Source organism: Ambystoma mexicanum, chromosome 7p (genome assembly GCF_040938575.1).
Source record: "Ambystoma mexicanum isolate Mex_15411 chromosome 7p, UKY_AmexF1_1, whole genome shotgun sequence".
In the NCBI taxonomy this organism is placed as follows: Eukaryota; Metazoa; Chordata; class Amphibia; order Caudata; family Ambystomatidae; genus Ambystoma; species Ambystoma mexicanum.
The window spans coordinates 35,610,017-35,637,527 of record NC_090939.1 but is presented as its reverse complement, the minus strand read 5'-3'; the positions used below and the strand labels follow the sequence as shown (position 1 = coordinate 35,637,527).

The window sequence follows — 27,511 nt, the reverse complement described above, 5'->3', positions numbered from 1 at the left end:
TCATGTGAAAAGAGTCATGTTTTCAGACTCTTACGGAAGAGCTTATAGGAGGATTCAGATCTGAGGGCTGGAGGTAGCGCATTCCAATGTTAAGCAGCTACCACTGGGAAACTGTTGCCCCCTGGTTTCTGACATTTGTATTTGGGAACTGTGAGACGGTTTGTGTAGGCTGTGTGGGTGGGTCTGTTGGATTTGTGTAGTCAGAAGTTATTGGATAGGTATTTAGGAGCTCACAGTGAGATACATTTGTGTGTCAGTGAGAGAGTTTTGAAGCTGATTCGATCATGTACAGGCAGCCAGCAGGATTTGCGTCTCGCCGCCGAGATATGGGCGTTTTTGGGGATATTGAGTGCTGCTCTGAGGGAGTTGTTTTGGATCACCTGCAGTTTTTTTAGGTTGTGTTTGTTGGTGCTTAGGTACAGGGCATTGCAGTAGTCTAGATAGGAAAAGTGCTCTGGCTATCGTGATGCAACTGTCTGATGACAAGAAGCGTCTGCAGGTGTAGATAAGTTAAGAAATGTAAGCAGCCACCGAGGCTGTGGCGTTGACTTGTCAATTTAGTGAGAGGGCAGAGTTGAGGTAAACTCCCAAGGTTTTTACTTCCTTTGAGACTTTAATGGAAATGCAGTCAATTGGGAAAGAGTGAAAAGAGTCGCCTAGTTTGTTTAGTTGGTGTTGAGATCCTATGATGAGTAGTTTGGTCTTTTCATCGTTGATGCAGAGGCCGTGTTGGGCCATCCATGACTGGATCATTTGTTAAATTTCGTTTAGAGATTTGGTGTCTTGGTCATGATTATTTGTCATAGGTATGAGTATTTGGGTGTCATCCGCGTAGTTAGTGTAGGTGACACCTAAGTAGTCAAGAAGGTTGAATAGAGGTTTTGTCAAAATATTGTATAGGGTCGTTGATACGCAAGATCCTTGCGGTACGCCACAGGTAACGGGGCTGGCAGCGCTGCTGCTGTAGCTGAGAAGACTCTCATAGTTCTATTAGAGAGGAAGGACTGTATCCAGTGAGAGGCATTAGTAGAGAATGGGGCTGCTGCGAGGCAATGTGGTTGCATAAAATGTTGTGGTTCACTAAATAGAAGGCAGCGGAGAGGTCAAGCAAGAGGAGGAGTGCTAGTTTGCCATTGTCTTTTATCTCATCCATTTGTATTTTGAGGTTACGTGAGGCTGTCTCAGTACCGTGTGCTGGTCGGAAGGTTGTGTGTTTCAAGATGATTTTGAATTTGCAAATAGGCTGCACGGTCATGTATTTTATGGACGAAGGGCACTGTTGTTATAGGGCGGTAGTTTGTGGGTATGTTGGGGTCAAGGGTGTGCTTCTTAAGACGTGGAGGACCCAGGCGTCTTTTAAGTTGGTAGGAACAGTATTAGTTTCAAGGGAGGTGTTGATTAAGGTTGTGATGAAGGGGTGAATTCAGCCGCACATTTTTTGATGAAAGAGGCAGGGCATGTGTCTCCTTGCCAGGGAGAAGGTTTAAGGCTAGAAATGATTTTTCAAACTTCCTCAGTTGAGACAGGGGAGAAATTGAAGTGGGTGATAGGGATCTGGGTGGAGTATATAGGGGTCTGTATGGAGTATATAGGGATCTGTATGGATTAATTCAGGGTGAGGTTTATCTTTTTTTGTTTGATTTTCGACTGAAGCAAGGCAATTTTGTCTAGCAGAGCTTTTTGAATATCTGTGCACCATGCGGTGTCTTTGGTACAAGTGTCTAGTGGAGGCACTGGTGACTCAAGCTTGCGTAACATAGTAAATAGTTCTTTGGTGCCACTATTGGCTTTGGTAATTCTGTCATTATAGTTAGAACATTTGGTTAGTTGGATAGCCTTTTTGTAATTTTTGGATGCAGAAATGAAAATGTCTTTCTTCAGATCAGTGGAAGATTGTTTCCAGTTGGTCTCCGCAGATCTTTTGGTATTTCATAGGGTCTTGTGGTTAGGGGTGTACCAAGAGTTGATGTGCACATAGGGTTTAGGTTTGTGCAGGCTTAGAGGTGCTACTTTGTCTATGGCCGCTAGGCAGGTTTGATTGTATAGCTCCACCAAGGTGGATGGATTGTTGTTAGTGCAATTCTAGTGTTCTATGATGGGAAGCATCAGTGGTAGTCGTTTCTCTGGTGTTATGTTGCGAGAATTTCTGGATGGTCCAGCTTGGGTGAAGTGTCAATGGTTTGTTTTTTGGTATTGTAAATAGAATGAGGTGGTTTGTCCAAGAGCATGGTGTGTTTGTCAGGATGTTAATGTTGCAGTTCTGATCTACCAGCCAATCAAGTGTACGGCCTTTGGTATGTGTGGGGCTGGTGATGCAATGTGTAAAGCCTAACGCTACCATGGTGTCAGTGAGTGTGGCCCGGAGCCGAGAAAGCTCCCCCTTGCCTAAGAACATTTGAAAGAGGGCTCCCTTGCTATCACTGCCAGAGAAAGTCGAGCTCACCGGCTACCGAGGAAAGTCAGCTGGTGCTTTTCACGCCACCAGAAGCCGACAAAGACATACCGAGGATGCTGACGGAGTGAAGATCCAAGGTCCAGCCCGTGGTCGAGTCCTGATCGATGAAGCTATCCCGGGGTACGTGCTGCGGCTGCAGCACCAACAGGCCACAGGACTGCCGACCGTGATCTCCGACATCCGCCGCCCGCTGTCTGGCCTACATCCATCACCGCCAGAGGTCTTTTTAAGTCCACAGGGTCTTTTTTGTAGCACCGAACATTTTGTATCGAGGCCTACCACATGCCTCATCTTCCCAGGGCTTCCACCATCGAGGGAACAATCTATCGTCTAAGAGCACCACGAAGGTCAAAGCTGCTTTATCACTGCAAGATTCTACTTTTCCTCAAGGATCTCGATGCACAGTGGCTCCTTCTTCAAAGTGGTCTATCCTCAAAGGATATTGTTGAAGAACAATCAAAGAAACTGTCCCACTCCAGGTACATTGGGGTGGTTGAACTTTTGAAGCAAGAAGCAAGGGGTATTGAGCATTTATGGACTGGGCTTGTTAATTCTTTTATTATAGGTTGCCCAGGTGGGGGGATTCTGACTCAGAATTGTATATCACTCTCCAAAGAAGCATTCTGCCATTGCTTAACCTTGACCTGCTTTCTTCCCTATTGTCTATGCTGATGCACCTTACTGCATGATTTGTGTGCTCTATTATAACTGCCAGCAGTTGATGCATTTTAAAGGAATCTAAAGTCTAAGGGTGGTACCACATTGAATTGTATAGATTTGTCATTATAGTATTACCAGAGTACAAAGTGTGTTATTGAAATGTGCATATATATCTGCACCTTATTTTTATATAATGAAATGTGTTAGCACATAGCATAGGGTGTGTACTTTCCTTTGTGGGTGCTTGGGGACTCACTGTACTTAAGAACCAGCCTGCATCACCTTCTGAGAGCTTAAGCCTTGGTTGCTCGTCCATAGCTACCAAATAGAGAACCTTGGCTGGGGTGCTCTGTGTCTCTACCCTACGCTGCTGCCCTATGGGCATCTGATGCCCTCCTGACATGTTGTGTAAGAGTTATCTAATGATGCCAGTGTAAAGACTGGAGAGGGTATCTGTATTTCTGTGTTAGGTGAGCAATTTAAGGAATACCTGGCAACCCTAACACGCGCAATTAAATTTGTCTCCCGACAGATTGCACAGCCCAGAAGTGAGGACACAGACACACCGGATACAGCAGCTGCAGCATCTACAGACTCCCCAACCAGACAGCCGCTGCTGCCGGGAGAACTGGTATACATCCGAAGCTTCGTCCGTAAGTGGAACAATCCAAGGTGCCACGGGCCATATAAAGTTGTCTATTGCACTAGCCTTGCCATAAAAGTTAAAGGACTTCATTATTGGGACCATCTTTCAGGCGTCCGCAAGGCACACACGGGCATTGCACCTGCACTTGGAATGTCCTAGTTGTGGTAGTGGCCAGTTAGCTCACTTCCCCTTCCACTACCAGTACAATTGGTGTGCATTGTCACACTGTCCCAAAGTGTTCAAGCACAGCTGCTAGTACCCAACCTGAAAAGGAGCACCCTTTTTCGCCCCCACCCTCTCTTTCTCTCTCTCTTCCTCTCTCTCTCTCTATATATCTCTCTTTCTCTCTCTTTTGTTGTTTGTCTATTTTTTCATTGTGTGCATTTTGTTTTTCTTACAGGTAAAGAAGACGATGGAATTGGCATCATTAGAAAACTCGTTACACAATAGAAGTGAGTATAGCTGTAGCAGTATTAAAACACCTGCTTATTCATATATGTGTGGAATGCATTTTGTTGCAGGGTTATTATGACCCTAATGTTAATAATGGTACTTTATTGAGGAGAGTCTTTTATATGGGGAAGTCATATAAAAGAGGGGGGATATGCTGAATATAAAAATGTTACCAATAGTACTGAATACATGCACAACAATAGCAATGGGGGAGATGGTGTATATAACATTTTTACCAATATTACTGAATGCATGCACAATAGCAATGCATTCAATAACAGTAGCAATGAAGGTATTAGCAGCAATGACACCCTAGCAAGTAGGCCTGCACGATTGGCTTTGAGAGCGGTAGTAGAGTATCTTTTTCCAACTTATACAAATATTTTTAACAACACAGGTGTGTATAACAATATATTTTGTGGTAGAAGCGTGCCCAGAAAACACAGAGGGCTACATAGGAGAATGAGACGGCACCTGCCATTGCTAAGGTTTGGATGCTATTTTTTTTTTATTCAAACCGTTGTTTTTTAGTTTGATCAACACACTTTTACAACATTTTATCCTTTTACAAATACATTTTTACATTTGTTTTCAACTTTACATTTCATATCATTACATTTTGGTTGCAACTTTTCATTTCATTTCATTACCATAATGATAAATGAAAACATAAAATATAAAATAGCATTTCAGCCCTTCAATTACATATATCGCTTGTTAGAAATGATATCCTTCACAATAGATTGGCCAATCCACCCAGGACCTTTATGAAAAATCATGATCTTGAAAACATGAAGCATTTAAACACACATTGTACATTGTCATTTAGATTGAGTGAAATTAGACTAGCAACACAGAAGCTTCTACATAAGCACATATATTTTGAAAATAACAAGATACAAGCAACCGGTGCAGGTGCTAGTAGTCGCCGCAGAAATAATACTTCAGTCCTTCACACTTTTTAGGTACCTGCTTTCCAATTCAGAATTAATGAGTGTTAGCAATCTACAAAGCAACATGATCAATCTTATACTATTACCCCACATACAAGATAGCCATAACCACTCTCTATTAGCAAAATTCATGCCCACTCTTTCTTGGTCAAATATTTGTAAGCGAATTTCCTCAAAATATGGACAATAGACGACTAGATGCTTAGTAGATTCAATCTGCATCCTGTCATTACAAAATCTACAGCCCTGCTCACAAACTGTTGCAAGAGTTAAATGCCAACATCCAATTCTTTCAAGGGTCAGCATTTGATTCAATTTAAATCGGAGATAAATTTCTCTGGCTTTGTTACAAGGAAATTGAATTAGATAGGGTTTATTCGGTATTCTTGCAGTGCTGAATTTTACAGCTTCTTTATACAATTTAAATTCGATCATTCCGTTTAAGGTCTTACGCCAATCGTGATCAAATAAACAAAGTTTAACATGTACAAGTCTGAATTCTAAGTCAGAAGGTCTAAAGTGCAGTTTCAGCAAGTAGAAAAACCATGCGATCATAATATTTTCGAATAGATGGAGGAGAGGAAGCAATCAGCATCTGGCCTAAATCCTCATATAAGCAGTTAGTCGGAGGATATAACATTTTGGCTAAGTTTGACAATAATCGCCAATTGTAGCGCACAGACAAGGCAGTAAGGCCCAATTCCTGCCTCAATACGGCATTAGATAGAGACTTGGCTAAACGCAGAGCCCCCTTCCATAACCCTCCTTGAAGTTGGTCGAGGAATTTATCGATGTCTGCAAGACACATATATATCTAAAGCAAACAGCAGTACTGATTCCACTTTAAGGATGTAGAATTGGATTAGTGGGATTAGTGAAAATTTACAGTACTTCACATAAGCCATACGCATTTGGATTGCAAGGGGTGCAGCTTTTTTGTTCAATGCCTCCTTCTACATTGCAAGCGAATTGGAGTTGGAGATTATATAACCGAGGTTTTGAATCGAGGGGACTGTAGCAATTGGGAAGTCCTCAATAGTCCATTTATATGAAGAATATTTTCTCTTTAAATTCCTAAATACAACAATGTGTGATTTTTCTACATTGCAATGAAGATTGTGGATACTACAATAGGAGGCAAAAAGTGTCAGTTTGGTTTGAAGACTCATAGGGGTGTGATCGAAAGATCACAATATCATCGGCGAAAGCTAGCCAATGAATTTTCAAATGACCAAGTCTCGCCGGATAAGAGATCTGCTTTGCCCAAATGTTGTTTATACCGCATAAGTATAAATTGAATAGGGTGGCTGTCAGGTTACACCCCTGCTTCACACCAATACCTATGGGAATGATGTTAGTGGTTGCACCCGCATTGTTGATTCTCACAAAGTAGGAAGTGTTTTCATGAAGTTTTTAAATTAAGTGTATGATAAGAGGAGATATGCCCATACAAGACATTTTTTCCCAAAGCAGCGAGCGTATCACACAGTCAAAAGCGGCTGTAAGATCTATGGATGCCATATACAAAGGACCAGAGTTCTGAACTTTTGCTTTTGTCAAAAGATGAGCCATTATTGTTGCGTTGAGTGTGGTCCCCATCCTGCCCGAAACCCAATTTGGAATTGTGACAGAATATTGAGCTGTTTGATTGCAGTTTGTAACTCGCGAAGCAATAGAATGGCAAAAACCTTTGCAGCGGTATCAATTAAAGCAATAGGTTGAACATTGGATGGATCAGATCTTAGGCCCTTTTTATATATGGGAACAATGATAGAACACTGCCAGGAAGATGGAATAATCGAAGTCCTTAAGATGTTAACAAATTGTTTTTTAAGAAGCTGAGCCCACAATGTTGGATTTCGTTTGAGAACACAGGAGGGAATGCCATCTGGGCCGGCTGCTCTAGAGTAGTTCAGAGCATGTATAGTGGTTTCAATATCGACCAAGGACCATAATGGCAAGGAAGGACTTAAAAAGCTGAAGTTCGTTTTCCCTCGAGTAGCAAAGGCTAAAGGGAGGGAGAATTTATTTTCAAAAAATGATTTCCAAGAGTCAGCAGATATCGTCAAAACCTGGTCCGTGGATAGAGCGGTTGTGCCCGCCCTAAGCATCGCCCATGTAGAACGTCTATCATTGTGACAAAGCATGGCAAACATTTTTTGATTATTCAAGTTGTGCATGTAATGTTTAAGATTACTGCATTTGTTACGATAAACATTACAAATATTTTTTTTTCCTTCAAAAATTCCTCCAATGGGAGAGGAGCCTTTCTAAGTTCACGAAGAGCCTTATTTTTGATCTTTTTTGCTACAGAAATTGCCTTAATGTTAAGATCTTGTGTCGGGGGCAATGACCCCTCATACATATTTCGCAGCTCGATTGTTACTTTTGCTATAATGTTCGAAAACCAACAAACTTCAGCTTGCGCAGAAAAGTGGTGATAAGGGAATGCATTAGAATTCGAAAGCTTTGTGGTAATCATATCATTCATTCTATCACACAGTTTTTTGGACCATGAATTGACATCCCACGGCGGTCCCCTTCCAAAAAGCTCTGTTGAGTGTCATTATTGAGCATGTCGACATTGACCTCTAAATTTAGCTGAATTATGGAGTGGTCACCGAAGCTGGGATCATAAATAGCAATTTTACTGGACTTTCCCTGTAAATTTGCTGAAATAGCAAAATAGTCAATACATGAAGAAGTAATTCCCCTCCTCTTTGTATGACATCCATCGCTACCAGCAAAAGGAAGAAAGTCAAGCTCCCAAGGTGCTAAATACTCTTGCCATATTTGTCCTCTATGACTTGCTTGAGATTGACCATCAGCAACTGTATTATACATGTTCAATTCTAAGCAGTGGGCATTAAAATCTCCTCCCAACAATATTCCACATGTTGGATACAATGACATAACTTCATCAAAAAGGTCATCAAGCTCCTGGAAGACAGTTGCAATTTTCTGTATAGCAGGTTTGTGATAAAGTGAGATGATAAGCAAAAATTCACGCTGTTCATCATTTAATGAAACTAACAAGGCCAATGTTGCCATGGATTTATATTCTGCTACAATATATATTTTTAAATTGGTGTTTACACAAATGGCTAATCTGCCAAATGGTCTCCCAGACAGACCTCGTTTTGCCTTCATTTGGTATACCACATATCCCGGCAACAATAGCTCTTGTTCACACATGGTTTCCTGGCATAATAGAATATCACCTTTAGAGCCTGGGTGCACATGATTGTGCCATAAATGCAGGTTCCTAAAACCACACGAGTTCCATGAAAAAATGGCTAAGACAGAAGACTGCTTACTGGGGGATATTGTCCATGGCCGGATTTAAGGTAATGGCTAATGCATATAACCAAGACCAATCTTTGCTAATGTTTGATAGACCTGCAAGCTGAGCAATCACAGCAGAATTCATCTCCCCTTGGGAAACACCACAATTTTGTTTTGGAGAGTTTGAGCTGGGAACCGGAATTGGAGTTTCGTTAAAACAAATCGCATCATCAATAGAATCAAATAGATGAGGCATTAGACCAATAAATTGTAGTTCTCCAGTGTATTGCATCAACAAATTAGTGATAATGGCTGATTGCACTTTACACGCCATACAATGATTAAGAGTTGCTGGCAAGGTAACCCATGCTATATTGGCCGTATTTAATGTTCTTAATGCTGGGATTCTGCTGAATGCTTGTAAGAGGGCTGAACGATTAAGCCGTTAAACCCATTTTTATCGGAAACAATTTCCCATCCTATGATTGTCGTGAAGTACTTGCCCATTTCCTCCATACCGTCATCTTCCGGCCGTTGGAGCCGTGGGAATTGTGGCCGTGACCCTTTCTTAGAATCCTCCAGATCAGGTCCATGCTCCATAGGCAAGATGGAAGTAGATTCAGGGCAGTTTTCCATATTTCGCACCTGAGGGGCCACTACAGTAGGCACAGAGGCCAGTTGGGTGGCGGTGTTGGCAAGATTTAGATTACCGCTGGCGGATGTCATAACCACACCCCTTCCCGCTTGCACAATTTTATTCTCAATGGGTTTAAAAAAAGGTTGGTAAATGTGTTTGAGAAGAGGGCTGTGCTTTTGCCATCCATATTCAAATGCACTATCAGGGAGGCAACAGGACCAGAACCGCCCAGACTTTCCACCGGCTTGGATTTTTTTTTATATTAAGTGTGCAAAGGCCAAAACCACCTTGGAGAGCAATTTGTTCATCAGGGCTAAGATGTTGTATGGCATTTTTGCTCTCTGCGGACAATTCCTCCAAATGAATACCCTTTTCTTCATTAGTGCCTGACTTGGTGTCTGGGTCAGTATTGGATGGTGGTAGACTCATTGAATTTTTTTTAGATTTTTTCGTTTTTTTATTCTGAGCAGAGGTCACTGAGTTGGATTCTTGGGCTGCCATCTTCCTGACAGCTTTTCTTTTTAGAGCTCGAAAGAAAAGTCCTTTTTCCTTCCTCGAGGTAAAGGTTTGCTCTGAACCTATCGAAGGGACATCCGTATGTGCAGTTGCAATCTCTGAAAAAATAGAATCAGTTTGTGCGTTTGTGTCCAACAATTTCGTTAAGGCTGAAGGACTATCTGGATGGGAGCTGTCACACACATCAATATCGGGGGAAGGTGATTTCACCTCCTGCTCATCAGATTTAGGTTGTAAACAAATAAGACATGTTCTATTTTCTCAGAATGAAGTGCGACACAATTGGGCGTGAGTGAGAATGGGGCAAGGAGGTTCAGCCAGTGGAGCAACTACAGTCTGAGCAAATGATTGAGGGAATATGTGAGAAACACACAAGCCGGCCTGATTTGGTGGATCATGCACGGCGGCTGGAATAGCATCTGTTTGCGTAGTCACAGAGGCAAAGCAAAACAAAGTCGCTTTCAAAGGCGGCTGATCTCCTACTTCGCGTCTCAAACTATCCGCAAATACGAATCTCTCTAATTTGTTAATTTTAAGAAGAATCTGATTAATGTGTGTAGTCATGCCCTTTATCTAATATATTCAATATCCATGTTAATACGGGATAAGAGGCTTCCAGGGATTGCATGTACTCAGAGGGCTCCAACAAGTCAAAACCCAATGGAGGGATCGGCTTTTTCTTGGTGGGTGAAAATACAAGACCTAGAACAGGATCTAGGGACATAGTTGGATTTCTGGATGGAGAGGATAGACAACGACTTGAAGAAGGAAGATTCAGAGAGTTTGTTTTGAGAGTCTCCGAAGGAGCAGGGATGTTGGGCTCATCAGAGGAAACCCCCTCCTTGCAATGAATGTGCACATCGGCTTGCTTACAACTTGGAAGCGTGACAGTGGTCGAGGGGCCAACAGAGAGCCATACCCGTTTTTGAAGCGCTGCGAGAACCACTGGCGCAAGGATGGAGTTGTCTGAGGGAGAGGAGCCCAACTCTTCGCTTGAGCGATTGTCCGCAGGGAGTGGGGCGTCCATACGCATGCTAAGGAAGCTCTTGCGCGGGACTTGATAGGGCCATTAGGGTTGCTAGATACAGAGGCACTAGATGGAGAAACGTCAATAGACGCCGCTGCAGCTTGAGCATGTGCATAAGAAAATGCTACCTCATGATCTACTAAATCCTGATCAGTAATTGGGCCCCACATTGCGGGCAAACAGGATACCTTATTGGCACCCGGCGCAGTAGCACTCCCAACACGCTTAGGCAATGACATCCGTAGTCCTTGATGTGGTTTGGTCGTGCTAACTTTTTTGGTGACCGGTGAAGTGAGAGAGCGACCACTACGTAGGCTTGAAACCATTTAAGATCAATTTGCTACAATCAACCAAATGCCACCCCTTATCAGCAAAGAATACCATAAATTCTACAAGACAAAAATAAGTAAACAAATGCACAATATTTCAATATGCAGGACCCACCTCCTCACCCTCTCAGCCTAACAGCCCAACAGCCACTTGCATGCCCACTTAGATGCGCGCGCGATGCGCGTGCATCGGCTGTATTATAGGAAGTGAGGTGAGGCTGGGGGCGGTAGGAGGAGGGTGGGAGGCGGGGCCACAGCACAAGATTGACTGAAACAGAAAAGAGACAGAAGAAACAGTTACGCTCAATGAAGTGATATAGTCGAGCGTTTCTTTCCCCAAACAAAGCGCTGCAGAGAAGCCGCGGCTTGTTTTTTAAAGGAGGAGCAAGTCAAAGGTAATATAACAGTCACAAGTCCATTACTTGTTTTGTAATCCAATGCTGCAGGGTGAATTCCACAGGAGAGCAGAGTTCAGGGCAGCCCAACAGCCTCTTGCATGCCCACTTATATGCACGCACATTCTATTGATGCTATTGAGGATGTGAGACACCCTGAGATGACTAATAGTTGGTACACTGATATGAGTTTGGTGGGGAGACAATCATCGAATGGAAGCTGTTATGACTGCTCACTAATCCTGCATGCATCGGGGGCACCCAAGGTATTAGTACCACAAGAAGTACCAATTATAGAGGCACAGTGCCTAGTTCATCTTGCGCTATGTAGGTTCAAATGCATCTTATAAGCACACAGCGTACAACTACAGCTTGTGGATCCAGACCAATTACAGTGTGATGACAATCGGAGAAATATTAACTGCTGGCAACAACCGTATTGTCATGATCCATAGAACGCGTCCCTTTTGGACTTCCTGGTTTCTGTCACAACGGGGCTTGCACTCCTTGGTACTTCCAACATGGCCGTCTAACGTGGTACGCTCTCCACCAGCCTCCACGTCAGACGTAGCTCATTCTACAAAGAGCCCGCGGCCCTGCGCATCTCAACGTTACTGCTTGCAGTGGCTAGACGTGTGCTCCGTAGTTCGCTGTAACTAATCTCTTGTTTTCTGGTTCCTGGATCCTCGATTTCCCCCTCTTCCCTTCCTCCCTTCTTACTCTGCCTTGATTCCCGGATCTCGTGTACCGCCTCCGAGTACACCTCCCTCGTTTCCTGGACTTCCCAGAGACTCCAAGTACCCCTGGACGCTGAACGCTGAATGCACGCTGGAACCAGAAGAGGCTCGCGCGGGCTTGTACAAAACCGATCCGTACGCAAGAAGGCTCCTTCCAAGAATTCCTGCAAGGATCGAACTCAGGTGAGAAAGGGGGAAATCCGTGACAGATTGAGATGCCAAACGACCGAAGTTGAATCGGACATGGAGGCGGCCGTTCAGGATCTCATGCGTCACATGCAAGAATTAACGACCGAGGTGCAGCATCTTAAAGAGGAAAAAAACTGCATTAAAACAATTAGTTTTGTCCCGTGATTCCACTACAAAGGAAAGCGTACTACTGGGTGGCATTGTAGATAAATACGATGGGTCTGCAAAAACCCTTTGTGGATTCCTTCACTCCTGTGTAGTCTACTTTACTTTTAAGCCCTACTACTTTTCTACCCCCAGAGCTAAGGTGGGCTTTATAATTTCGCACCTCTCTGGAAATGCACTAACCTGGGCCACACCTTTAGTCAATTCTGGAGATGCCCTCCTGGATGATTACGACAGATTTATACAGGCCCTTAAGACCATGTTTGACCACCCAGAACAGGTCTATAGCGCCCAAGAACGTCTACTTGGTTTCCAGCAAGGTTCCCAGGACATGCTTACGTATGTAACACGATTTAAACAATTGACTAAAGAAGCGGATTGGTCCTCAGAAGCATGCTTTACTCTTTTCCGAAGGGGGATATATGAAGACATCAAAGATGAACTAGCCAGAGTGGCTCGCCCAAGTTCATTCCAGGCCTTATGGATCTCGCTATGCAGATAGACTTTCGTATCCAGGAAAGGAAGGCAGAGAAGAAGAAAACCAAGATGCCCTTCCAGAAGGTTTCCATTGAGACCTCCTCGAAGACTGACCCTACTCCTGCCTCTGTTAACGATCCATGCAATTAGGGGCTTTCCGTGGACCCATATCCCCACAAGAAGGGATGCGAAGGATCCACACGGGGTTATGTATATATTGTGCCTCGGATAAACATCTAGTTAGAGAGTGTCCTCTAGCCCCTCCACGGCATTCGGGAAACACCAGCTCCCGATCCTAGATGGAGTAAGGCTTCGGGAGAGAGATGTTTGCTCCACATCTATTCCATCCTTGAACTCTCCTGGACAGAACAACCTAGTGATTCTACAGGCCTTTCTATTTGCCATCCAAGAATGAGACCTACCCCATTTTGGCCTTGGTGGATTGTGGGGCCATGGGGATATTCATAGATCAAGATTGGGTCTTTAGCCACTACATTCCATATGAAACTCGAGGCATCATGCAACCTGTAGAGGCGATCGACGGAAGACCTCTTTCTTCAGGTCCCATAACCTTACAGATCAAATAGATCCAACTCTCGATAAACCATCATCAAGAGGTGATCGAATTTGACATCATAAAGTCAGCTCATTACCCAATGGTACTGGGTATGGCCTGGTTACGGAAGCACAACCCATATATCAACTGGGCAGCAAGCTCCTTGTTTCTTGGTTCTGAGCATTGCATGTCTCACTGGGCCTCATTACGACCCTGGCGGTAAGTTACCGCCAGGGCCGTGACTTTACCGCCATGGTGCTAACTACGTTAACGCCATGGCGGTAAGGGGATTTACCGCCCCATTCCGACCTTGGCGGGGCGGTAAATCCCCAATCCCCATTTACCCTTCCCCATTCCCATTTTTGCCCCATAGGGCATAATGGGAGTGGGGAAGGCGTTAATTACGCCACCGTAAATTACGGTGGCGTAATTAACACCAAGTTCCCTTACCGCCATGGTTTTTTACACCCGCTAAAAGCAGGTGTAAAAACCGCCATGGCGGAAAGGGAACTCGTAATTGGCGGTAAGGGGTCGGCGCAGCTAACGCTGGCGCTAACCCCTTACCGCCAGGGTCGTAATGAGGCCCACTGTCTATTCCTGGATTCCTCCTCGACATCTTCCAAAGGCACACCAATAGACCAGCAAGGCCCATTCATGGTTTCAAATATCATACAGGTTCCTTAAGCCTATCAGGAATATGCTGACGTGTTTTCAACTGCTATAGTGCAGGCCCTACCCCCTCACAGACCTGAAGACTGCGCTATTGATACAGAACCTTCAGCAGTGATTCCCTTTGGAAGGATGTTCATTTTATCCGACCCAGAAAAAAGGGCCCTCCGAGAATACTTGGATACCAACCTTGAAAATATCACCATAAGACCATCCAAATCTCCAGCTGGAGCTTTGTTGTTTTTTGTTCCCAAGAAAGACACTAAAGAGCTTAGGCCTTGTCTTGATTATCATGGATTAAATAAATCCACCCTCAAGGACCGCTACCCATTGCCCTTAAACTCAGATATCCGGTGAGAGGAGCTGTAGTATTCATGAAATTGGATCTCAGGGGTGCCTACCATCTGATCCGTATCAGGGAAGGAGAGGAATGGAAAACAGCCTTTAGAACACCCTTTGGTCACTTTGAATACCTTCATGCCCTTCGGACTCGCTAATGCCCCAGCGGTCTTCCAACGTTTCATGGGTAGGGTGTTTTCTGACATGCTGTTCCTCTTCATCATAGTTTACCTGGACGATATCTTGATTTACTCCAAGGAACATCTAAAGCATGAAGAACATGTTAAGGCAGTCTTACAATGGCTACATGAACACAAACTCCTAGCTAAACCCGAGAAATGCCTTTTTCATGTCTCTACTGTTCACTATCTAGGATTTGTCCTTAGTCCAGAAGGAATTGGAATGGACCACTCAAACGTAAAAGCCGGACTATCTTGGCCTTTTCCCACTACCGTGAAACAGATTCAATCCTTCCTGGGGCTTGCCACCTTTTACCGGAAATTCATACCGTCCTTTTCTGAGATAGTTCAACCGATCACTGCATTGTTGAAGAAAGATACTCCCTTTCTCTGGACATCAGCTCAAGATAAGGCATTCCAACGATTAAAAGCAGAGTTTACTCAAGCCCCCACCCTAGCTCAACCTGATATTAATCGACCATTTCTAGTGGAGACGGATGCCTCTAACTATGCCATAGGAGCAGTGCTAAAACAGGAATTCGAGGACAAATTAGAACATCCCATTGCTTACCTTTCACGAACCCTGACTCCCAGCGAGACTCATTATTCTGTGTTGGAAAAGGAGCTGTTAGCCATCCGTCAAGCCTTCACAGAATGGTGTCATCTACTTCTGGGAGCTAAACATCCTGTTCAGGTCCGTATGGACCATCGAAATCTTCAAGTTCTACAATCTTTGGACTGTAGGAATAATCGTCAAGCCCGTTGGGACTTCTTCTTTGCCCAGTACCAGTTCCACATCCATCATGTCCCCGGATCAGAGAACATAATTGCTGATGCCTTATCCCGACGTCCCGACTGCGAGACTCTTGAAGATCAGTCCTTCCCAAAGATGTTTCCCCACACAATTTTTGTAGCCCAAGCAATCAGTCTCCTGGAAGACCTTCGAATGCAAACCCAGTCCTCTGAGATCTGGAAGGAATTTACAGGGAAGAATCGGTGGAATCTTAGAACAAGAGACAGGTACCTGTTTAAGGATAATGGCCTGGTCATTCCCACACAGAGACTACAACAACGGATTATTAACCTCTGTCACGATACCCTTCACTCCGGACATCATGGCGTCACCAACACCCTCCATCTCATACAAAGCCAATTTTGGTGGCCTAAAATGAAAATTGACGTTCAACGTTACATTCAAGCCTGTGCAGTCTGCAATCAAAACAAGCATGATAACAAGAAACCGGCAGGTCTCCTACTTCAACCTACTCTACTGTCTAGGCCCTGGGAATTCATTGCTACGGACTTCATTGTGAAATTACCACCATCCAGAAGTTACACGACTATCATGGTCACCATTGATTTATTCGCCCACATGGCTCATTTTACACCATTGTACAAATTGCCATCTTCCTCAGAACTCGCTGGCATCTTCCTGGAACACATATTTCGACTCCATGGACTCCCTTCCAAGATCATATCAGACAGGGGACCTCAATACATCTCTCAATTCTGGAAACACTTATGCCATATTCTAGGAATCCAACGTGCCCTCTCTTCAGGTTATCATCCACAGACTAACGGAGCTACCGAACGTGTGAACCAGACCCAGGAGCAATACCTTCGTTGTTTCGTCACCAAGGTACAGGACGACTGGTCACTCTTAATACCTGTGGCTGAATTCGCCTACAACAATTCTGATCATTCTGCAGTCAAGACCAGCCCTTTCTTTTGCAGCCAAGGATTCCACCCTTCGGTTCTACCTTCCATTCAACCACATCCCACACCAGTACCAACAGTCGACTCCTGGATTGTAACTCTCATCAATGTACACAAGGGAGCCGAAGAACACTTAGAAAAGGCCCAAACTCACACCAAGCATTATGCGGACTCCAAAAGAAGACCAGGACCTTCTTATGCAGTCGGTGCTAAGGTCTGGCTGTCCTCGAAACTACTGCCTCGACATTTACGACCAAACAAACTGGCTCCCCGGTACTATGGCCCTTTTTCCATAAAGGAAATCATAAACCCAGTGACATTCCGGCTCAAATTGCCAGACTCCTGGAAGAAGATTCATCCAGTTTTTCACACTTCTTTATTAAAACCTTACATCCAGTCCTCCCGGAAGTCCTTCAGACCCAACCCCGTGGTTGTGGATGACCAGCTGGAATATGAAGTATCCAGAATATGCGACTCCAGGTATAAACGGGGTCAACTTCAATACCTGGTTGAGTGGAAAGGATATCCTCCTAGTGAAAGAACCTGGGAACCATTTTCAAATCTGAATACCCCCTCGATTTCTCAGAAGGTATCATCTCACACACCCCGGCAAACCTGGTGGGACAGGTTTTCGGAGGAGGCATGCTGTCATGATCCATAGAACGCATCCCTTTTGGACATCCTGATCTCTGTCACAACGGGGCTTGCACTCCTTGGTACTTCCAACATGGCCGTCTAACGTGGTATGCTCTCCACGAGCCTCCACGTCAGACGTAGCTCATTCTATAAAGAGGCCACACCCCCTTGGCACCCTGCGTCTCTACGCTACCGCTTGCAGTGGCTAGACGTGTGCTCTGTAGTTCACTGTAACTATAACTAGTCTCTTGTTTCCTGGTTTGCGGACCCTCGACTACCCCCCCTTCCCTTCCTCCCTCCTTACTCTGCCTTGATTCCTGGATCTCGTGTACCGCCTCCGAAAACACCTCCCTCGTTTCCTGGACTTCCCGGAGACTCCAAGTGCCCCTGGACGCTGAACGCATGCTGGAACCAAAAGAGGCTCGCGCGGGCTTGTACAAAACCCGATCCGTACGCAAGAAGGCTCCTTCCAAGAATTCCTGCAAGGATCGAACTCAGGTGAGAAAGGGGGAAATCCGTGACACGTATCTAATGATCAAAGGCATTAAATACTTAAATAACAAATGGCAAGAGAGCATAATGATATGATATGATAGGTTATTTATAACACACTTAATACCCAGACGTTTCTATGCGTGGACCCGCAATCTAACCTGTGTTGCTCCATGCCTTCTTGCTTCCAAGACGAGCATGTTGCCCCTGAGCTATCCTCCCGAGATAATTAACTGTATGGCAGAAGGTCTCGTAGGGTATGAAGAAGAGCTTCTGGCTAAAGTGGAAGCAACATGCACACCAATATGGACAGAGCACATTACAATGTTGACATGGATTGCAGCGATCGACAAACCAGTGAAGGCGTACAGAGAAGAAACATATGAACTTTGCTTCCACAGTGAAGGAACGATTTATATTGGCTAAAATGAATGTTGTAACAGAACCCTGCGTATTCCAGACCTGAAAAGAAGAACAACAGCAGTGATGGATCTGTGGCCAACAAGCTTACTTGTACTTCCCACCATCATGGAGGGGCTACTGTTTGCTAGCCATGTTGCACTCAGCGCTATTGGTAATCCCAGAAGAACACCTGCAAGGGGGGCGTATAGCTGAGACAGCTCCAACCGTTCCTCCCGCATTTGAGGAGCAAAACCTGCTGCCAGTACCAGACTTTTGCGTCCTACTAGGAAGAGGATAATACGAAACACTGCAGAGGAAAAGGAAATCTAACTATATATCCAAAGACTCATCCGGGTTGCTCGCTGAAATCCCTGATCAATACAGACTTTTTAGCTCAGCAGAGACATTTTTCGCATCCCTACTTTTGCCAGGTGTACAAACAGCAGTAAATTCCAAGTGGCTGTAGATAGTGCATTGGCAACTGATCCCGCTGGCAAATGATACCGAGCATAGGCTCAACATCATAAAGGTCGAGCTGCGCGCCCTATGGCTGATGATGATGCAGAATCGGTATATCCTGGATATGCTGACAGCAATGGAAGGAGGTGTGTGCAAAACAAATTGGGGATTCTGCCTGCACGTTCGTGCGTCCCGAAGACATGCAGAATGGGTCATTATCTCACATCATAATGGCAGTTCATGGTCTGGGAGTTTGCATGAAGAAAGAAAGACTACAAGCAAGTGACTGGTTTGACGTTGCCTTCGACTGGGCCCCATCCTGGCTGGGCACCATTATAAAGATGCTGGTGCCTTTCAACGTGCTCATCCAAGTCATCTTTTGCACCTGTCAAATGTGCCTCCGATGTTGTGCCAAGGCAGTGCCTGATAGCGCAATGATGATGGTATCAATTGGGTTTCAAAAGCACCTTTCAACACAAAAGATGTTGAAATACAGAACGACCACCCCATCCCTCACATAGTCCCCATTCCCTATGGAGATGAAGTAGATTGTTTGTATCACACTGCTATTGTCCACCCCCCCAATGCTGAAATTTATACAGAGGTATGGGTAGATCTGTGTGCAGGGCCTGGATACCACAAAAGGGAACACCACCATATGAGGAGGCCGAAAGGAGACAGCGGGAGTGCGTGTGTGGGAGGGAGTTTGTTACTGTAGAAGTAACGCAAGGGGAGAATGTTGGGAAGGGGGCAAACCCCTCTCAGCCCCGAGTCGCTTTAAGGTAAGGCAACCTAAATTCGAAGCACTGTAATGGACATGGGGGCGGAGGGGCAAATGAGAGGCTCCTGCACAATTCTCAATATAAACATTTAGACATAGTGCGTATGTGCGAATAATCACCATTTTGTAGATGTTAGTAACCATAACAGAAGCCCAAGGTATGCACACCTATGCAGTATTTAGTGTGTCAGGCTCAGGCCACAAACCTGAAGGTGAAACCTGAATTGGCCCAAGTGCTCATGAGAAAGGCCCACACAGCCAGCTTTATAGGCCATATGACTGCCAAGACCGAAAGACCCCTGAATGCCATGACGCCAGTTGATCCCAGACCACTGAAATTAAACCAATAAACCAATAAACCATAAGGATCTAAGAAGCTGTCCATTACACGGTCTTGTTGCAGTCCCATGATTTGTGCTGCGAGGTACAGGGAGGGATAAATGATAGCCCAAAAGCGAGGGTGTTATCCTATGAATGACGCGGTCGGAGTGAGTAAAATGTGTGTGTGGATCAGGTTGGCCTCAACACACCCCTTGTGCCATTGCCTGCCAAGTGCACGGTATAGTGATAGAGTAGCATTGTTTATAGATGTAGATAATTGCTTCATTGACCTTGATCTTTTGGAAGATCAGCCCTGCAGCACCCACGTGATGGAAGACAGACGGACAAACAGGGCTGGGGCCAATGGCCTGGCACTCCATATGGGGCAGGCTGCCCATGTATAGGGTCGCACCAACCAGCCGACAGGTTTTGTTATATGTAATGATGACAATGTGCCCCCTTAAAAGCTTCTGCTTGTACCTTTCTTGGCAGAACATTCTGTAGCATCAAAGGTTTTTGCTAAAGCACCTGTCCATGCGATTAAATACTTGTTATCCTCACAAGATTAACTTGGGCCGTTTTTCCTGACAGGGTTGTATTTTTTCTGACGTGAGTGTTGGGGGGGGGGGCTTGCCTTTAAAATCCAAACCACGACTGCAGACTCAACCCGAGAAGATGGAATACTGAGGCCTCAGTATCCAGTACCCACAGCTGATGGATGAAATCTGTCAGCAAGAGGAAGTAAGAAGCTGTGGCGCTCATCAGTCAATACCAACAGACTCCCTGCCTGCTGTGTCTTTCTTGCAGCGCTGCGCTGGTGCTGCCTAGCAGAGGGCCTGCCCTGCAGGGCCCTCCACCAGGACAGCGCCCCCTGCGAGGCAACACAGCAGAACCCCTGCCGGGCAACGCTGCAACTGTATGCCGGTGCCCCTGCTGGGCAATGCTGGTGCCCCTGCTGGGCAATGCTGGTGCCGTATGTTGTAATGGCATGGGTGCCACCAGGCCATGGTGCACCTGTGTGACCACGGGCTGACAAGGTGCCCCCCATATATCCAAACCCTCCCGATTTAGGCGGGAGGGTCCCAATACTCAACTGAAAATGTTGCAGCTTTTTTGTTTCCTCCTCTTAAAATAATAGTAATGGCAATGTAATCTAATGGGAGAATTTGATTCTCCTGATTTCTGTGAGACTGTTGTGATTTTATGTGGTCTTGTCTGTCCACCAGCCATCTATGCAACTGTAGAATGTCCAGGTGCAGGATGAGTGACAGCTTGATGGACTGTTGGAGTGGAGTAACAGTTAGACCCAAGCTGTGAGTGTGTGAGGGTGTCTGGTGGGAGTTCCCTTCCCCCTTGCCCAGTCCCTGTCCTGTCCAACCGTACATATCACTATAGAGTAACTGGAACTGTGTATATGGACTTCTAATGTAAATAAATATCAGGTACCGAACCCCGGCTCCACAGGTGGACTGTGCCACAGCCAACTCCACATCATCTATTAACAACAGAGACAATCTCCCTCCAAATTGATGCAGAATGTTAGCATGTATGTGCTCCCCGTCATGGAATGTCAGCTGGTTGCCCCCCAGCAATCATCAGACTGGAGCGCGTGCCCTGAGGTCCAGGCACAACACCAGCGACGTGTAATGGGCAATGTAAACAAGCCCAATTACATGCGCACGGATGGCCCGACAAGCGCACAAAAACTGCGACAAGCTACCAGCAAATATTATAAGCGACATTGGGCAAAAACAAGCTCAAAGTCGCTTGTAATAAACTGCTCGAGCAAAAAAGATGATGACGTGAACCCAAGTGATGATGAGGAGTCGGAGCCTTGCTAGGGTTAGTTTCTCGGATGGCAACTGGGCACTACAGTATGGTTGATACTAGTTCCCATCCGAGAAACGGACCATTGGTTGCTAAGGCCATTTCTCAGATGGGAAATAGCTGCTTCAGTGTGAGTGGGCTAGTTCCCATTAGAGAAATTGCCCTTTTTGCTCGCCTAGTGGTCAGGTCCTGCATAATAATGGGTTTCAGCTTACTCTCACTGAGAAGACTAGTTACCATTAGACAAGAGGACCTTTCTGCCTCTCCCGGTCAGATGGCCATTTCTCTAATGGGAAATAGCTGCTTTAGTGTGAGTGGGCTAGTTCCCATTAGACAAGAGGACCTTTCTGCCTCTCCCGGTCAGAGGTCCGTTTCTCTAAAGGGAAATAGCTGCTTCAGTGTGAGTGGGCTAGTTCCAATTAGACAAGGGGACCTGTCTGCCTCTCCAGGTCGCACAGCCGTTTCTCTAATGGGAAATAGCTGCTTTGGTGTGAGTAGGCTAGTTCCCATTAGTTGAGAGGGCCTTTCTGCCTCTCAATGTCGCAGGGCCTTTTCTCTAATGGGAAATGGCTGCTTTAGCGTGAGTGGGCTAGTTCCCATTAGACGAGAGGACCTTTCTGCCTCTCCAGGTCAGAGGGCTGTTTCTTTAAAGGGAAATAGCTGCTTCAGTGTGCGTGGGCTAGTTCCCATTAGACGAGAAGACCTTTCTGCCTCTCCAGGTCGGAGGACCGGTTCTCTAAAGGGAAATAGCTGCTTCAGTGTGAGTGGGCTAGTTCCCATTAGACAAGGGGACCTGTCTGCCTCTCCAGGTCGCACGGCCGTTTCTCTAATGGGAAATAGCTGCTTTGGTGTGAGTAGGCTAGTTCCCATTAGATGAGAGGACCTTTCTGCCTCTCGATGTCGCAGGGCCTTTTCTCTAATGGGAAATAGCTGCTTTAGCGTGAGTGGGCTAGTTCCCATTAGACGAGAGGACCTTTCTGCCTCTCCAGGTCAGAGGGGTGTTTCTTTAATGGGAAATAGCTGCTTCAGTGTGCGTGGGCTAGTTCCCATTAGAAAAGAAGACTTTTCTGCCTCTCCAGGTCGGAAGACCGGTTCTCTAACGGGAAATAGCTGCTTCAGTGTGAGTGAGCTAGTTCCCATTAGACGAGAAGACCTTTCTGCCTCTCCAGGTCGGAGGGTGTTAGGGAGAATTTTCATAAATGGTTCATTTCCCTTACCTACTGAGTCCCTCAGCAGCTTTGCTGGATTTCTAGGATTTCTTTTTTTCCTGGAAGAGTGTGAGCCTTTTTTTTCCCACTCTTACATGTGTTTTGCTATGTGTATTTATACTTTTTGTTTGATCTTGAGCACTGCAGCCTCGCCTACTCCAGGGCACCACATTTTTCGTGTGTGTTACACAGCACCTTCAGTGCAGTGACACACGGTTGTCTTTTAGTCTTCCCACCGACTCCATTTTCTGGGGCTGACTACAGTCCCCCAGAAAAGGGTAAAGTTGCCATTAACTTTACCTTAGTCACTTTAAACCACAGACCCAGTACACACCATCTTCTATGGAGTATTGGAAAGGGTTAATTCTTATCCCTTTTTGTCTGTGCCTCTTGGGGCATTGTTTCGCTCCCTTGACATTAAGACTTGGCTGGTGGCAGTGGTATCTACCCTAACATTTCTACTGCGATTATCTTATATAAACGTGGTCATGTTTTAGGCTATTAAATTAGTCTCAAACATAAACCCGCTTGACCAAAAATACATTTTATTTTGACTCTGGCCGGGTTTATTTGCCATTTCATATTGTTAAAGTCTTTCTCGTGTTTTACTCTGCGCGCCAAACCAGGTTTGGTCCCTTTGTTCATCGCTTTTTCGCAGGCTTCCAAAGAGAATCCATCCTTTAGGCGCCTGAGAGTCTGGGTAGGCAGGATGTGAGGGAGGGGTTTTAGGACCCCTGCCCTGGGTTCCCTTGGTAACCCAAGTCTCACTCTTGTCTGATTGGCTAAGGGGACTGGCCTTGCCAGGCCAGCCACCCTGCTGTGTGATTAAAAGCTGGGTTGTATGAACGGGGGAAAACTGCATAAAAAGCAGGTCTCCGGGACTGGAAGAGCAGAGTTGCCACTGGAACGAAAGAACCAACGAGAAACTGGAAGAAGGGGCCCCCTACAACGACTGAACCGCCCGGTGAAGCCCTGTTGCAGGTCTGAATCCCCAGAATCCGACGACAGAGAAGATCCTCCAGGAAACTTCTTCCCTTGAGCTGGTGGGACCAACCAGTTCACCGAAACTGCAAGCCAGGACCCCTCCTCTGGTCGAATTCACTGTACAGAGCTACAGTGGGCCGGATAGCCAGGAAGCTCGGACCCTGCTTGGGTTTTAAGGAGCGCACCTTTTATTCGGTGTTTGGCGCTGCTGCTGGTTTCTTCCCTGGGTAGTGCAGGACCCGGTGTGCAGTTATATTTTCGAATGTAATAAATTCGAAAGTCAAAATGTCGAAAATATTATTTCGAAAATATTAATGTCGAATAAACAAAAAGTCAAATTGTTTCGAATAATTCTACATACAAGGTAAGTGTTACAATATATTCCATTTTATTAAACAGTAAAATTGGTATATAGTCAATTATAAATACTTAAACTTTTCAATTTTTAATTACAATAAATATTTTATCAATAGATACTACAATAAATATTTTATTAAAAGATACTACAATAAATATTTTATTAAAAGATAAATATTTTTTTAAATAATTATAGGTGTATTGGTGACTTACAACTTGTAAAAAATAGTATGTTTTCACCGCTAGATGGTGCTATTGGATAACAAATTGTAATGTATATTTTGTTGTTATTTGTTAAAGTTCTTGATGTAACGGTATGTTAGTGTTACGTTGACGTAGGCGCCATTTTTAATGTCCAGTTCGTATCCGCTTTCATTCCATTCGGGTCTCCACGCTGCATGTTCCTGGATTTTGTATTTTTGGACATTTTTTTTAGAGGATTGCCTGGACCTGATGCATTTTTTTTTATCATATGGATTTTTCCTTTGGATCGTGTATTGGAATTGGGTCTCCGCGTTGGACTTCTTGGATTTTGTCTTTTTGGATGTGTTTTTTGGTGGATTTCATGGACCTGATGGATTGGAATATGGATTTTTTCACTTTTTTTTTGCTGGATCTAGCTTTTTCACCGTGGATTGGGATATGATTTTTTTGTTTTTTTCCTTGGCTGGCGTTGACTTTGATTATGGATTTCAACTTTTTCTTCAGTGGATTGCATTTTTTTTCTTTGGATTGGGATATGGATTTCGGAATCGTTGGACATGTTGGATTGGCGTCATTGGTTACTTTGGATTCGCTATGCCGGATCGTGGACTCTTCAAACTGTACGTTTTTTAACATTTTAAATTCTATGCAATTGAGTCTAAGTAGTTGCGTTTGTCTTCTTGGTTAACCTGTTTCACTATTTGTTCAATTTTTTGGTCATAGTCCCGGTATTTCCTTCTTTTTAAATGGGTGTTTGCAAGTAAAATGCTCTGCGATAGTCTAAATTCTTGATGCGATTGTTCAGATATTAAGTCCTTTAAAAAGTGCCACAAAGTTGGGTTTTTAGTGTTAAAGTTCTTGTTAATCCTGTTGTGCCACCCTTCCAACATATTGTTTGTTTTTGGCCTCCCTTCCATTATGGCATTTGAGCAATTCCACCATTGTATACTATATTTAGGCCTTCGTCTAGTGCCATTTCGTGTCAACTGTCCCAACCAAGGGCTTTCCATATAGTACATTAAGTCCGAATTTTGTTCTTCTTTATTTTTGAAATATTCACTCTCTATTAAATGTTCGTAAAATGTTATAACGTTTTCTTCCTTTACAAAGGCCAATGGGAATAGTTTTTTTACATTGTGTTGATATGTACTGTCCTCTATGTATTTCGTGTGGAGTCCTAGTTTCTGTAGTTTCCTCCAAATGGCCTGTGTGAAATGGAAAAAACATCCCTGTATGTTTGTCTCTTTATATACTGATGTGAATGCCTTAATTTGTGCCATTTCAAAATCCATTATGATATTAGTAGGTTTTGTTTCTGGTACGGCGTCTTTAATTTTTTTAAATACAATTTTGTAGATTTCCTCAGTTTTTTTGGGCATCAAGACGTAGATTAGGGGTATTAGATGGCTATTTACGGATCCATGTATAGTAAAAAACTGTTGGAAAGGCTGGGGGCATGTTTAGAAAGTCACGTCACTTTGCCACATTTCACACTCACCAAGTTGTTTTAAATTGCTTTCTGTTGAAAATACTAAAACTTTTTCATCCTTTATTTCTAATGTTGCGTGATAAAAATGTTCGCCTTTTTCTGTTATTTTAAATATATCAGGGATGTTTATATGATTGTAATTTCTTGGTGCTGGCGGAAGATTTTCTTTCTGTTATTTTGTCCTGTTTATTGTTCGTTGCATGTGTTTTTCTGCAGGCATCTGTGCCGGGATGTGCAATGGCATTTTGTTACAGGTTCTAGCAATTACAGACCCGCTGGCCTCAGTAGGGTTTTCTACTGCTTTTCTCTTCAGTTCATTCAGAGTTTTTAAAATTATTATATTGGTTCTGTCAGGAAGATGGTTGTGTTCCCCTTTTATTTTACAATGGAATTCCCAGTTATTACTCTTCCTGTACATTTTGTTTTCACGTATTCCGTGCACTTCCAATATGTTCTTTCATTTTTGTGGGATTCTTTATTATAAACGTATCCATTGTGAATTAGCTGTTGTCCTCCCTTCTGCGAAGTTACATATTCCACGTTCTCTGTCATTTTAAATCTAAAATAACGAAAAAAAAAGTTTCACTATTTCTGTCACACATTATGTATAGTACACTCTTCAAATTGCCTATTTAGTTTTATATTTAGTATGGTAATATTACCTGTATTTGCCTGAAATAGTTATACTGTTCGTCCTTTAGTCTGCTCTGACCTTAGGTTCTGTCAGGTAATGACGATTTGTCACAACCGTCATCTGTTCCTCAGAGTTTATGTAAGGTTCTTTACTCTTTGCTTTCATTTATTCGTTTAACCCTTACTAATAGTTCTTTTGTGTGTTTCCCGTCATTCATAATGTGTTATATTGATGGATGGCAAGACGGTTCCATGGGGGGTATGGGTTTGGGGTGAGGGGGGGACCTCCTCCCCTAAAAATGTTACTATTTCTGACATTTTACATTGGTATTTTAGCACTGCCTTTTCAATTTTTTTTCGATTTTTCTTTTTTCGAATAAGTGTCTTTTTCTATTGTATGTATGTAAGTTTGACATATTTACATTCAACATTATTTTTTCAACATTTTTGTTTTTCTGCATCATTTTTTCGATATTATCACTATAAACCGCAGGACCCTCCATTCTTCCTACTTCTGATCAGTCCGACAGTCGCTTCAGGAACCGTGAGCCTGCAAGAACAACCAAGAACGTCTGCCTCAGCTACAGCCCCCTCTCCGTTTTAAGGTACTGTGCAAACCCGGTTGTGCCTTTCGTTCAGCCACGGTGAAAGTGCTTGAAATCTTTCTCCAATCCGAGGGCTTGTCCTTCTCTTCTCTTTGAACTAGCTTTTCTACCAACCAACCTCGCCCGGAAACCGTGCCACGAACTTTACCGCGAACTAGCCTGAACTGTATTATCTTGAGCAAAAGACTTTTGAACCATTGACTTTGGCCCTAAGCCTTTTCTATCTGATTTTATCATTGTAGTCTCTCTTGTTCGCTTGCCCTGAGTACTTACCTGTTGGTGTGGATTAATTTCTGTTAACTATTGTCTTTCCCTCCCTTTTAAATTGCTGGAGTGCCATTTTGCTCCCACTTCATATTGTGAGCTTAACTCGTCTGGAATTTAAGGGAAGTTGTGTGGTGTATTAAGAGTGTGATTTTTAAACTGCTTAGAAGAGTGAACTGTTGTACAACTGAAGAGTGAAATAAATGTATTTTCTTTTACTTGAGAACCTTGAGTCAGTGTTTGCTTGAATCATAGGCCCTCATTACGACCCTGGCGGAGAACCATGGTGCAATTTGCACCATGGTCCATGGCGCAAAGCTGCCAACTCCGCCATGGTGGTTGGCGGACTTACCGCCCCATTCCGACCTTGGCGGGGCGGTAAGTCCCCAATCCCCATTTACCCTTCCCCATTCCCATTTTTGCCCCATAGGGTATAATGGGAGTGGGGAAGGCGTTAATTACGCCA

The 27,511-nt window shown here is 44.3% G+C and overlaps 1 long non-coding RNA gene across 1 annotated transcript; it reads left to right on the top strand.

Annotated features, from left to right (window-relative positions):
* The first annotated feature begins 3,568 nt into the window (after positions 1-3,568).
* Positions 3,569-27,171, top strand: LOC138526498 (uncharacterized). The gene is made up of 3 exons (XR_011283587.1): positions 3,569-3,768; positions 4,162-4,213; positions 26,670-27,171. It is a non-coding gene; the product is annotated as an uncharacterized lncRNA (long non-coding RNA).
* Positions 27,172-27,511: the final 340 nt, after the last annotated feature.